This window comes from Diuraphis noxia, unplaced genomic scaffold (genome assembly GCF_037042655.1).
Source record: "Diuraphis noxia isolate RWA-SAM2 unplaced genomic scaffold, SU_Dnox_SAM2 contig0004, whole genome shotgun sequence".
In the NCBI taxonomy this organism is placed as follows: domain Eukaryota; kingdom Metazoa; phylum Arthropoda; class Insecta; order Hemiptera; family Aphididae; genus Diuraphis; species Diuraphis noxia.
In genome coordinates this window covers 44,610,528-44,625,759 of record NW_028301714.1, presented here as the reverse complement: position 1 = coordinate 44,625,759, position 15,232 = coordinate 44,610,528, and the positions used below count along the sequence as shown (strand labels likewise).

The 15,232-nt window shown below is 24.7% G+C and overlaps 1 protein-coding gene across 2 annotated transcripts in view; it reads left to right on the top strand.

Annotated features, from left to right (window-relative positions):
• The first annotated feature begins 2,314 nt into the window (after positions 1–2,314).
• Positions 2,315–15,232, top strand: part of LOC107169556 (lachesin-like) — a 270,623-nt gene continuing 257,705 nt past the window's right edge. For both annotated transcript variants that reach the window (XM_089226856.1, XM_089226855.1), the window contains exon 1: positions 2,315–2,698. The gene's annotated coding sequence lies outside the window, so the exon portion shown is untranslated. The remainder of the gene's footprint in view (positions 2,699–15,232) is intronic.

The window sequence follows — 15,232 nt, the reverse complement described above, 5'->3', positions numbered from 1 at the left end:
TGGCTGTGAAGCTTGGACTACCACCTGCACAACCAAAAGAAGACTTAGGACCTTTGAAAATAGAATTTGGAGGACAATATGTGGCCCAACTTACGATTGCGCCAATGCAACATGGAGAAGAAAATACAACAATGAACTACAAGATGAATTGGGAATGGCGTCAGTTATCAGCTTTATAAGAGGGCAAAGGATCCAATGGTTAGGACACGCGATATGGAGAAGCGAGGATGATATAAGTAGGACAATCCTAAATTGGAAACTGATGGGAAAGAAACCATGAGGAAGACCCAAAAAAAGGTGGCTGGATGTTGTGGATGAAGACCTTGAAAGATTGGGAATACAGGAATGGAGGAAAGTAGTTCAGGACCGTGAAAAATGGAGCGATATTGTGGTGGCGGCCAAAACTCTTAGAGAGTACTAAGTACCAGAGAAGAAGAACCATACTAAGTATGTACTTAATTGTTTACATTAATTATTTCAATAAGTTTAAATTTTTTTTTTTAATATTTTTTTTTACATATTTTGATGTACTTTTAAAACAACAACATTTCAGAAAAAAATTATATTTTACTGTTTTTTGGTCGTTTTATTTTTTAAAATTTTTGAATGGTACCATACATTTTTCATTACATTTTTCTAAGCAGAATTATTCAGAGTATTTAAAATTTAAAATCAAAATCAAATTTCAGGAAATTTTTTCATTAGTTATAAGAATTTTAAGTTTAGATGAGTGGGATGAATGACTAACATAATTCAGGATATCATTTAATTAATCCGCTTATCTCAACTTTTAATAATTATAACTACCTAATGTACTTCTTGACAGACATTTCATAACTAAATAGCATGAAATTCACCAAATAATATTAAAATGTATGCTATGTTGTCTTTCAAAATAATAAAAACTTAAAAAAAAAAATTATAATATAGCAATGTTTTCAGAAATTATATTTTTATAAAATATTTTATCTAATTTGACCTTATTTCTCCTCGAATAAAAAGACAATTATGAACAGACTCCGGATCGGCCACTCCCGTCTTACACATGGATACCTCATGAAAAAGGAAGAAAAACTACTGTGCATTTCTTGTGGAAATAAACTAACAGTCTGCCACATAATCATTAAATGCCGCCAATTTACGGATGAATGAAGAAATTTAAAAGTACCCGTAATGTTGGACGCAGCTCTCGAACCAGACGCTACTACTATCGCACGGGTTCTAAAATTCTTAGCAAAAACCAATGTATATAATAAAATCTAAAAAAAAAATTGTTTATAGGTACCAGTTATTGTGACTAATGGCCTTTGCTGCTGACATATATTATATAATATCAAAAACTATTTTGAAAAAAAATTGAAACTTTTTGAAATGATTATTGTAGACACTTAAATTAATCATCCCTGCAGGTTCCCTATATTATATTAAAAACTGCACTACAATATCTGCATTGTATTTCAAATTAGTGCTACCTATAGACTTTTCAATTAATACACAATACAGTATACGGTACTGCTGTACCTATGAATATTACTGTCATTAATAGTTGTGAACTTTTACCTTATGATTTAGTGGTATTTATAATACTTGTGTGTATCGTAGTATTGTTTTTTACATATCATGCATTCTGCGAGCAATTATGTGAGTTTATAAATGAATAATTCCTTTATCTCATTTCAGTCAATAATTTACCCCTTAAATTCAACGCAGTAGTCCTCAACCGATGTGTTCCGTATTACTGTGATGTAGGTCACTATAAATTGCTACGTTTTCAAAAATGCATTAATTGTTTTATGTGTTGCCATTTTTATGGATATAAATATTATGACTTTGTCTAAATGTATTATTTTATTTTAATACGAATAAATATAATGATTTTTAAATAATATGAAAATTTTAACCACAGATAAAAAAAAAAAAAAAAAAAAAAAAGGATCATCAACTATTATAATAAATGTTTCTAAATTACTTATTACTTACATCACAAACTAAGCTAATAATAATAACGACATTAATAAAGTTGATTACAAAACAAAATAAATTTCAAACTATTATTATTTTATATATATATATATATATATATATTTTTTTTTTTTTATCATTTATGATTACCAAATTAATAACTTTATAATATTTATATTAACACAATGCAATACTAGTAAGCTACTTTAATTTTACTATACATATATTATGAAATCGTAAGGACATTGGTGTGGTACCGAACTATACCGACATTGTACGACGAGCGCCCGGCCGGCTTTTGGCGGCATTTACCATGGACGTTAGCAAAAGCGACGTCAGTGCGCATCCGGGATATTATCCGTACAGATCGTGTGATGCCCTAATTCTAAACATTGCCGATTATATTATTTTGTTCTTACGTATAAAACGCCGTAAAAAGTATAGTTATTGAAATCAAATATAATAAGAGATCGTGATTAAATTCGATTGTGCTTATATTCATTCGGGTGGTTTGTGCGGTGAATTATATTAATTTATTGTATATAAAATAAAATAATTTGTTATATATTCAATAATATAATAAATATATAATTATATTTTATACATTAATGTATATAATATCAAACATGATACGTCTTATGCATATTATTTAATACTTTTAAAAGTGTTCATGATGTACGACAAATCAGACATAGTGCTATTCGAGGATTAATACAGTTCCAGATCCGTGACACAGGTGAGTGCAATAAAAACACGATTCTTAGTATAAAAAGTTGTGAAGAAGTCTTACAATTTAAAAAAATTATGATGTAGGAAACGTCTTTATATTGACATCATGTCATGAATAGGCACAAATAGATTCCAACTATTGGGGTTGCTAAAATTGTGTAATGTTCATAAAGTTTATATATATATTCTTAAATGTACTATACAATTGAAATCAATATGTTTTTTGGTTTATGAATGTATTATAGAACAAAGTTTATTCATTCACTTGTCAGATTTTTAAATCAGATCGAAGTTTAAGGTTAAACATTGACGAGGTAAAATGTAAAAATTGAGTGACTTAAAGAGTTATATATGAATTTGTGAAAGTAAATTCTAATTTAACGATTTCAAGTAAATCAGTAAAAAGGCAAGTAAATTAAATTTTTTCACATAAACATTTTATAAATATTGTATTTATTTTGTTTTGTATACAAATTATTATTTTTAAAAATTATCGATATTATTAGTTATAGGTATGTAATTTTATAATATGGATTATAAATAGGTACTAATTTTTTGTCTGTTGAAGCGTTAAATGTGATATTTCTAGATTTGAAAGAGATCAAATAACATTAACGATCTCATAAAAAATTCACTTTCAAAAATTAATTTTAATAAATTATAACATAATAATATCTTAACTATTTAATAGTGTTCATATCATTGGAAGTTGGCAATCACTTCTGTTATTTTTTGTTTTTAACATTATTCTTATATGCTTAATTTTTTTTATATATTTTTGTTTTCGCGTTCATATATTAAACAGATTTACTTAATTTTCTATAGGGTCAATTATGTAAATATTAAATATTATTCAGTTTAAAAATTAATTTAACTGATTTTCAACTAAATTTACTTACTTTAAACAAAAACTTTAACTTGCATTCATCTGTATTAACTTAACGAGTTAAAATTACATAGTTATCTTACTTAGTCAGACTTGTCAAAATTACCTCAAGCTGTAACAATGTTACAAAATATTGCACTAAAAATTTGATCACAATATATACAAAATATAATTTTGTCACAGCTAATATTAGGTATATAAATAACTGTCATTAATTCGTCATTAGACATTATATTATCACACCTCAATTTTCTTAAGGTTAAAGTTCCTATTGAGAAGGTAATGGGTAACTATAATAATCACAAACAATTTATCTTTCTGATGAAGATATCAAATAAAAAAAAGACCAAAATTAAAAAAAAAAATTTTTCCGATTATTTTTGACATTTAACTGAGAATAATTATCAGCTACAAGTACCCCCTACCACATCCTTTATTTGCATCTATAATGGTTTAAATAGGTACAAATATTAATTTAAAAATAACTTTTATGATACTGTAAATTACCAAATCATTAAGTTAAACATAAATATGAATGAAACAATGATATTATATCAAAAAAAAGTTGTTATTGAATTATCTTACATTTAAACAGTCGATCAGGATGTAAATATCGGGTATTTGTTACATTCATCTAACTTTTCTCACTTTAGAGCACAAAAATATTGTGTTTTATTATTTTGTTTGGAAAAAGAATATAAGCTATATGCTGGGTATTTGAAAAAGATACTGAGCAGAAGACATTTAGGTTATATACGCATACTTTAATATCTTTATTCGATAGGTACACTAAGTGTACTACACTTATTTATATATTTTTTTTCTGTAAAAATTAGAGAGATAAACTAAGAAGCCGAAATAGGAACAGTAAGTACAAAACTATTAACAATATTAAGTTTTAGATTAATAGACATGACTACTCTACAATTTTTATGGATCCTTTTTGCCTAAAGTATGTAGGTATTTAAAAAATGACGGAAAATATAATACGAACTAATATTAAAATAATATTATTGTAAAACCAATAATTGATTGTCACGTACATCGGCATATATATAAATATAGTAGTATTTTGTTATTATTTAAAACTATTATTCTAGAAAACTTAAAACATTTCACTTGTATTTTAATCATTATTATTGATGACTACGCAGTTAAATTTAAATCCGATTTAGATTATTTTTAAGCTATTTATAGACATATAAATCTTAATTTTTTTTTTAATTTGATAAAAATATTTTGCATAATTAAAAAAGTTTTAAAATGTAATGACGAAATGCAAATTATTAAGTTGTGATTGAAGCAAACTAAAAAATTCAAAATAATTTTTAACAATTTTTTTACAGACATTTCAAGCTTTAATTTTAAAATTGGAAAAATATTGATCACTTAGTTACTTTGTTGCAATTTAATTATATAAGTCACAGGAACTTGAAACTTTTTATTATAATTATTGATATTGTTATTTCGTATACACATAATACAGTTAAGTTCCGAAATATTTAAATTGATTTTAAGGTATTAATACAACACTACTTCATTATCCTACAATACGTAGGTCATATGTATTTACTTTTTAGTAATAAAAGCTTATAAAAAAACTTATGTATTATATGTGATTTCTTTATGATGAAAATAGCTCAACCACCATGTCATAAAGAGAAAAAAAATTACTTATAGGAATATAAAAATATTTTAAAAACCTAGGCCGACAAACAGGCTCTTCTCTAAATATTTTTTTTAGAATGCAATTATTTCAAATTAAACCCATTAATATTACAGTGATGAGGTACACTTTAAATCAAAAATAGAGTAAAGTGACATCCCTGATTTTTTTTATTAGAACCATCCTTTTTTATATAAATCTATGTTATGTTATGCAAATGTATACACTAAAGAAAATAATCATTAATAATGGTTATATAACGATTATAAAAATGAGGTAATATTTAATATGATACTTATTGTATTAGAAAATATTTACAAATTATAAATGGGATGTATTATAATAATATATATTGATGCAGTTTTAAAATAATCATAAGTCACGTGTCTTAATATTAGTAGTTACATTGCATAAAATCATTCAAAATCTTAATGTTCTAATTATTTTTATTTTTATTTTTAAATAATATGTCTGATAATTTACAAAGGAAAAGTTTGTCATAGGATACTCCATAAATTGTATAAATATCTATATAAGGTAAATATGGTAGTTATAAGTATAGCGAAAAATTACGAAAAATGTTAATATCTTTATTAAATGGGAATGGGAGTATGTGCATATATATATATATATAATACATCTTGTATATTTATATTTATTTTCTTAAATTTCTGTTCGATTTGGTCGTTTTAAAGTTTATTTCAATATGAAAGATTTATTTATTGAAGATCCAAAAATTTAATTCTTGTATTACATTAATATGTAAATTTAAATCCATGATAATATTATCGTAGAATTTATCTTAAAACAATAAATATAACTCTACACAATTAAAATTATTAATTAAAATAAATAATAAAGGAAATACATTTTTAAAAAAGCAAACTGAATAACTTAAGACTCAATTAAAATAACTAATAATTATTTTGTAAAAAAATATTTTAGTAATTAAAAAAAAAAGTGCTGTTTATTCTTTGATCTATAAAACTATAATTAATGGTGATTAATGTGGTTCTTATCATATTTTCTCCATTAAAATTGAATATTATGATTTTTAAATGTTTCACAAATGTCAAAAGGTATTCTCACCAGCTTCCATATAACCATATTTTGTTGTTTAATTTATCTACTGTATATTGTAGAAGAAATAACTTAGGGCTCCCCAACAACCTATGTGAAATACTAGCACCAAACACGAAAAGAACATCTTCACTCCTAGAACTTCTCAAAGAAACGAACCTTCTACAAAAAATATAACTATATATTTATTGATATCATATTATTTATCTTATATACTTTTCTTCTTTATACTCTAGTATCATTATGTAAATATAATTAAACTATAACATGTATATCTTAAACGCCAATAACCCTGGTAGTTGAGGCGTATTTCTAAATAAAAAAAAAAAAAATAATAAAAAAATAACTTAGGTTGAGTTATTAAATTAAATTTTAAATTATTAAAATAAATTTTGATATTTTAAATGGTTGTTTTATTAATATGAATTGCATTATCTCAAATAGTTGGGAGAGAAGGTAAAAGAAAAGACGAAGAAGCACGACGTCGAGTTAGTTTTGCACATCAGTGCTCAAATATTATTTAATAATAATAATACGTATAATACCAATCTTTTAGTATCAAAAAGATCAATAAACCATACAAAATATGGAGTGAAAAATAATGAATATTATGATAGCAATACTGCTAGGGTATTACATGTCCATTGTTCATAGCATACAATTGCTTAATATAAGTTACTAGATGCATTGATTAAAGTGCGTGTCTGTTTACAATAATGAAGGCATACTGAGGATGGCACGATTATGTGTAAACTACTATAACAGTGGTTGAAAAGAATGTTTTATTAAACACCCATGAGACATGCTGTCTAGTATGAATTGAAATTTCTACTGGAAAGGTGATGTAAGATGAAAGTATGTAGGTATAGGGTTGACGAGTATAATGATGAATAATGCGGTTGATGGATATACGACGCAAAGGTGTTGAGTGAGGTCTCATAAACACAGAATATGTGAAGAAAATTAACTGGATCTTGCTAATATACAAGATAGGTACCCTAAAATGTTCTATACGTCATTGTACCTATATAAATATCCCGAATTTTAAAAAAAAAAAATGTATTAACGATTATTCTTTTATTGTGTGCGAGTTATAAATATTAACACTGTAGTATATAATCATAAGTATATTAATGGTGAATACATTTTTTTCTTCATATGATTTTCATAGTTTTTATTTATATACGATTATATATATTTTGATGGTTTCACCATTTATAGTTTGTAATATATTTTAAATAATTTAGAAACTAAAACAAATTTATAAATTTAGTATAAATGCCTAAATAATAGTAAAATCAGTATGTAGTATGTACATAAAAATATAAATACATTTATGCATAGGTTTATTTTATAAATAAATATATGAATAAATTGTATAACTTGACCGTTAAGTGAGAAATAATTTATGGGATAATTTAATGTTCAATTATTATGCAAATAATATGTTAATATTTAGTATAATAACTATAAAAATTTTGAACCTTAATATTTTTTTTAAGATTAAACTATATAAGATTTAAAAACAATTTTTTATGATTAAATTTTTATTTTTAGTTTACTTAATGCTAAAAAAAAACAAACACATACACATTTAATCCATCATAAATATAAATGCATACAAATACAAAAGAATCAAGAATCATTCCTATATTGTGTACCTAATATTGTGCACAAAAACCGTGTATATTAAATGTGAAAATGTTGCAAAAGGCATGGTTTTCTTGATATGTACGTGTGTGTATTAAGTCTGTACGTGTCTTCGCGTTTGCGCATAGTGGATCAGTTTAAGTAAAACCATAGTTTCTGTCTGAAGAAGAGAACATTGGGTGAGAAAAATAGGAAACATACAAATTACGTTTCACGACTCCCTTATGCATAATCATTTCATCAAGTCTAGCGAAAACCAAGAACATCGCTTTCAAGCAGCTCGATGTTGATGTTTTACGCGATTACATGCTCGGCTCGCACACCTAAAGGCTTATTTATGCCGGTGTCGTCCTCGGGAAAGGGTGAATAAGTGTTTCGATGTATCAAAATGATGGAACTGCGTGAGAAACCCAAGATGCGTGTGTATAAATAATAAAAATATATAAAAAGGACGAGAAGAATAAAGAGGAAGAGGAAAAAAACAACAACAAAAACTTGGGAGGAAAAAGTAATAAGGAGAAGAAAAGGGAGGCGACTGCTGAGGGCACGATACATCGTCGTCGCCTGATACTTTTCAAGCACTTTATCAAATTGCTGACGAAATTTGTTGTCTACCCTCTAAGTTCAGACCTTATTCACATACGAATTTATGTTCATTTTTATCAGCCACTGAATGCTTATGTAATCTATATCGAATCACGAGAAATTTACGACCGCTTTCAGAATCATCCGTAAAGTTTACCACGGCAAAGTTTAATGTTACAACTTTTTTACGTACCACTGCTTTTTTCATTTATTTTTTTTCTGAATTAGTTACATAGTTATAACTACAAATTTATTCAAATCATATTTTTATTTTCCAAATGAAAAGATACATTCCTATCATTAACATTTTAACCGTTAATTGAATTAATAATTAAGAAAAACCTAAAGATTTAGTAAATATGTTGTACACATATGTTTATACGAAAAATTTATTCGTATTGATGATAAAATACGGTCCTCTATCTATTCGCACATTCGTAGTTTCTTCAATATATTATTGTGTTTATCACTAATTTTATAGTTACAATAATAATTGTATATCTATAAGGCAGGGGTCGACAACTAGAGATACGCAAAACAATTTCTTGTGGTCCGCTCAAAGATGTTATACGTCCATATTTTATTTTTGTTCAGTGTTAATGTTCAAAATTATTTAGTTTATTTGGCTTGATAATTAAAATCTTATTTAATTGTTTATTTTTAGTTTATAGCAAGTATAATGTTTAAAATTATTATCATTATTATCTGGTTGGAGTTTTTTCTTAAGATCATTTTTTTGTAAAATGTGTGTTATCCTATACTCATATTTTCATGTAAAATAATTAAATATAATATTAATATCATTTTTAGTATTATATAATATCTAAATCGATAGAAATAAAGCTGATATGGTTAAAAAGGTTTCCGACCACTGCTATGATACATAATGGTTTTAAAATTCAGTTATAATTAAACAATGTTCACGCTTATTTAATTTATAAACAATTTGTACTTAAGAAATAATGTTTAGAGTAATTTAATCAAATTTAAATTCATAAAAATCACAAAATATTATATTCGTTATCTTAAAATACATATTTTTGTCCAAATATTTTAGAATAGTTTAAATATTGAGTTGCTCGTGCCAGTAACCTTTACGATCATAATAAATATTATAAGATATCAAAACAATTAACATGAAACAAATGTTAATATATGTATATATTTACTATGTAACTTGCTATATAAACTTACTTATTTTGGAAACAATTGAACAAATATAAAATAGAGAGCTATTGGTGTCTATTGGTTTTAGTTTTTAGTGTACGTCAGTTTGTGAGCAAATCAGCGTCAGTACACATCGATTGTGAATTAATTTGACTGAAATGGGGAAAATTTAACTGTAGAAAATTGAATATAACGCTTTTATATTATTGAACGTGGTTCAAACTACTATTTAAACTTATTTTACACATTTAAAAAGAATTTGTAATTTTTATATAATCGCTCAAGTAGATTTTGAGTATATAGGATCATTCGTATCTAATATTTATTTTATGATATAATTTATTTATTAGAAATTTGATGTATGCTTTTATTTCATCTGCCTAAGTAGCCAAATGATTACCACTTATCTACAAATACTACTAATATTTTACTAATTTCCACACTTTTACTATTATAATACGTATATTACCAACGGTAAACATTAATATAAAAAAATAAACTACTTTTATCGCGAATTTTAAAATTTCTTTGTGAGCATTTCATTAAAATACGAATTTCGAAAATTTTTCTTTATGTTTTTTAATGCTCATGGTGCTACGAATGTACAGTGACAATTTCAAGTATCTATCTATCATAGTTAAAGCTATGAGTCAGTCAGTCAGGATACATTTGACTGCGTATAGATAATATATGAATAAATAAATAAACATATAAATTACAATTAATAACAGAGTTTAGAACGTATTTAAATATTATAAGGTTATTCGTGATAAGAGAAATTATATATCAGAAAGTATATATTTTATAGTTTTAATTGTAATTTTGTATTGTATAAGCTTGTAGTGTTCTAGATATTATTATTATTGAACTATTTTTCAAAAATAATTAAAAATATATAAAACGTTGATTAGATAGGTCGTGATCTTCCGATTTGCTCAACTGTGTACGTTTTACTGGTAACGTTTAAGACAATGGGTATTCAAATTCGTCGGCAGGCGGTCATTATTACCTACCACCAAAACACATATCTGACACAATGGCTGCCCCTACAGAACAATGAAACCATTTCGGCCATTTGAATGCCATCGTGCATGATAATCATAATGATTATCATAATAGTAATAATAATAATAATAACAATAATAATAATTATAGTCATAACAGTAACTGATATCTAAATTTTGTATAAATATGTATTATTATAATAAACAAATAAAAGCCTTATTAAACACATTCAAGTAGAATATAAAAAAATAAATATTCTACTTATATTAGATTCATTTTTCAAAAATATAATGTAAAAAAGATCGGAGCAAGTTGACAAAGTCAACTTTTGAAATTCAATACCTATTTAAGTCCGATACACACACACACACACAGTAACTCAATCATCGTTTAAATTATCGTTCATTATCATCATACAAGTGGATGTGATTATGGAATTTCTTCATGTCTTTTAATGACTAATATTTTTTTTCAACTGTGTGTTTTACGTATTTAAAAATATCACTGGCTGCAATGGATATATATTAGTCAAGGAAAGTATAATATGTTATTTAGATATTAAACCATAACAATATTATGCCCGTGCTATTTATTATTGTTTCCAAATATTAAAAAGTCATAATATAGGGGCATGTTGACAATATATTGCATTGTGTATTCTACAAGATATATTTATATTTTTAAAAATATATTTATTATGTACACAATGTATTTATGTTTCTATCATGTTTAGATGGTAGTTATTTTTTTTATAAAAAAGTTTTATTTAAATAATGTTTCTTTTTATACAGAAATATTTTTTTTTTAGTAAGATATTTTTCTTTCAAATATTGTTATATATTTAGTGATTTTATTCAATTTTCATTAATTATTATTACCTAAATTTTTTGATGTTATTTTTTTTTTATTTTATCAATAAAGTTGATTAAAAAACCAAACTTAAAATATTGAAAATATAAGCACAAATAATAACATTTCTAGCCCCAGTCTCCCATAAAATATTTTGTAAAATGTTTTAATTTCGTGTAAATAAATAAAATAAAATAAAACTACTCGTAGTACAACGAAGACTGTAATAAATCAATTACGGTTACTGTTAATGAAGTTATAGCAGCAATTCAGAATATAAAGTGTCATACAATTTCATACTTAATATTCTTTAATAACATTAAGTTTTGTCATTGTGTTTATAGGAAATTTGTCTGAGATCACTCTAATTTTATTATGAACATGTAAAAAGTAGTTTAAATTTTTATTACTTATTGGTGTATATTGATAATTCAAGAGAAAATTTTATTTTATTTTCTAAATACTTATTGAAATTCAAATCATACAACATTTTAATTTTTTTTTATAAAATTGAAAAATAACTTTTTTTTGCAAAGAGTTTACGATCTAATAGGTATTTCAATATAACAGTTTATATTGCACATCATTTTTTCGTTCAATAATTATTCGAACCGACTATGACTGATGTTGTAAGACATTCCATCGTTAACCGGAAATTTAGGGTGTTTCTAATTAATTCCATTGACATACCATTCAACCATTTACGAACGTTTTTCATGTCGTCAAAATGAAATTCCTAAATCATCATCATGTTCATCTCAGCTAGAATGTAATTTAGGTAAAACTAGATGATATAATCACAAGTCAATATTTTCAGCGTACCTACTCACAATCATGAAAAATACCTACTGAAAACAAATAGCGGTTCAGTTATTTTGTTCAATCGGTATTAAAAATTCCAACTTAAAATATAATTAATTTAACAAAATCTTGATTAAGAAATTATTAGGTTGATGCATAAAAATATCTGTAAAAAGTGCATTTTTACTGTAAAATAATAACTAAACAGAATATTGTGCTATCATTATAGTTCTAAATAATTGTTATGTTTATTAATGATAATGCTTTTTTTATTTACTAAAATTAATATTTTATCTTAATAGGTCTAAGACATTATTTAAATAATTTAAAAAAAAATTCAATAATTGTATTTTTGACCTATGAACTTGCAAGTAATTTATGTAATATTATTTTCTTGGATGGAAACTGATGAGCACAGTATAATATGTAAAATATATACGTATCGTTGGTCTGGTTATCGATTAGAATAATAACAATATATCATATAAAAAATTACCTCAAAGTATTCTGGTACTATTACACTGATAAGACATTAATTTTCTTACATATTTAACTTAAATATACAATATGGATTTATTTCTTGATAAAAATATAAAATACAATATTGTCAAATATCTCAAAAAATTATCATAGTATATTTTTTTAAATTACTTAAATTATCATTGATACGATTTTCAGTAAAATTAATTAATTTTTAAAAATAGTTATTTTACATAGCTTGTATAGGTAAAAAAAATAAAAATGCACACATTTTAAATTATTTTCATATTTTTAAAGACTTCAAAATATTACTATTTTACCTGACATTGTTTTAATACTGTGTTTTTAAATGGGTAGCCGAAACTAAAGCAACGTTATATTCTAATTTAAAACTTACATAACATTATATTATATATCAATTAATATATTTTAAAACAAGGATTTCAATAACATCTAATAAAAACATAAATATTGTATAAACAAATAACTAACATCTTGTGCGAAAGACAAATACAATTTAGATTAAAAATTAATTTTGTATGAACTATGAAACAAAATAATATATTAACAGTTATGGTTCAGTGAGTTTTTTTAGAAATTGCTCTTTTAACATACAAAAAATATACATTTTATTTCAATTATTGTATTAACATTTTATATCACATAAAATTGTAAAATTATGCTAATAGAAAATAAGAAATTTATCTAAAAAAATTGTTTAAATGATTAATATTATAATTTTTTTCAATTTATCAGTTTATCCTAGGTACCTATACACTTTAATAATAATACCTATTTGGTAAAAATCAATTAGTAAAAAACATTGTAATTCATAGTAAGTATAACTAGACATATTATCAGTATCAACGCATTTTACACTTTATCTTATTTTGTTTTGTTTCAAACCCAATGTATTACAGAAAATGTTTTAGAAATTTGTATGCTGTAAATATTTGTGGTTCTTTTAGCTTTGAGTAAACAAAGATAGTGGCCATTTTATTGTGTTTATCGGAAGAGCGAAAATCAGAACTCTCTTAAACAAACATGCCTGCGTTGTAAATCAGAATACTGTTGTATAACGACTATAAGATGGTTAACATTATATTATATTATTCTATACCTTCAAAATATTTTGTTAATTTCAATGTGAAAATTATAATCACCAGATAATAATTATTATTTATGTGCATTCTGCTGGATATGTTTTTATAAGAGAAAAAAATGTGTTAAGTCTACTACAATGCTCCTAAGTTACTTGGGACCTATTGATTCTTGTTATGGCTATTGGGTATTGGCTATAATTATAACGCTCGTAAATTTTGAAACCTAATTAGACTCATGTTCTAAAAAAACATGAATTGTGTTTTTTATTGTTTCTTTTATACGGTTTGATATTTTAATTTTACCATGCAATAAACTTTATGATCATAATTTGTTCATCGATATTTTTTTATACCTTAATTTAAAAATTCTTTTGTTTTGCGTTATTATTGTTGGTAAAATGGATATTTAACACATTAATTTTGATTGTAACTTTAGGGGCAATTTTCCATTATTGATAATGGTTAGTAAACGGTAAACTGGGAATAGTATCATAGTAATTCAGTATTATTGGGAAACGGATCGACATAGACATTTTCCGGTCCATTCACGCTTCTAGCATCAAGATGTGTTTGCAGTGTCCTATTTTTGAATACGTTTACTCGATTCATACTAGGTCGTAGAATACTTTAGATTGGAAAATAGAGATCGATTTTAATTTCAGTCCAACTGGATAGGTGGACACTTAATTTTGTGAAGATAGCCTAAGTGAATAAGTCATTAAATTATATATTATAGCGATCATCACCACTAGCTCAGAAAAATTGAATAAGATTCTAAAATATTTCTTAAATTTATTGTTATTCTTTTTTGAATTATTTGTTACTTATTACGCATTTAAAACTTGTCTATTAGTGTTTGGCATATGAATCAATACTATAATTAAACATTATTATTGTTGACAAGTTATATATATATATATGGATTTATAATAAAAAAAATAAAACAAACAAAATATAAAATATAAAAATATAAAACTTAGAATTTAAATTAAACTGACATTTTTCAATTAATTTAACATCGTTCATAGAAGGTATGCATCACAACTACCTACAATATTTATTATCCTGCATTTAAATATTTACCTTAGCCCATCTAACGCAGTTATATATCTCTTAAAAAAACTATGAGTTACTTCTTACGTTAAATCCGTGTAGAAACCTAGCTATTATATAATATGTACATTAGGTTTTTATTTTCATTCTTTTGAATGTTTTAAAAATTAAAATTTTAATTTAGTTAACTGTATTCTTTTCTCAATATTAATCTAT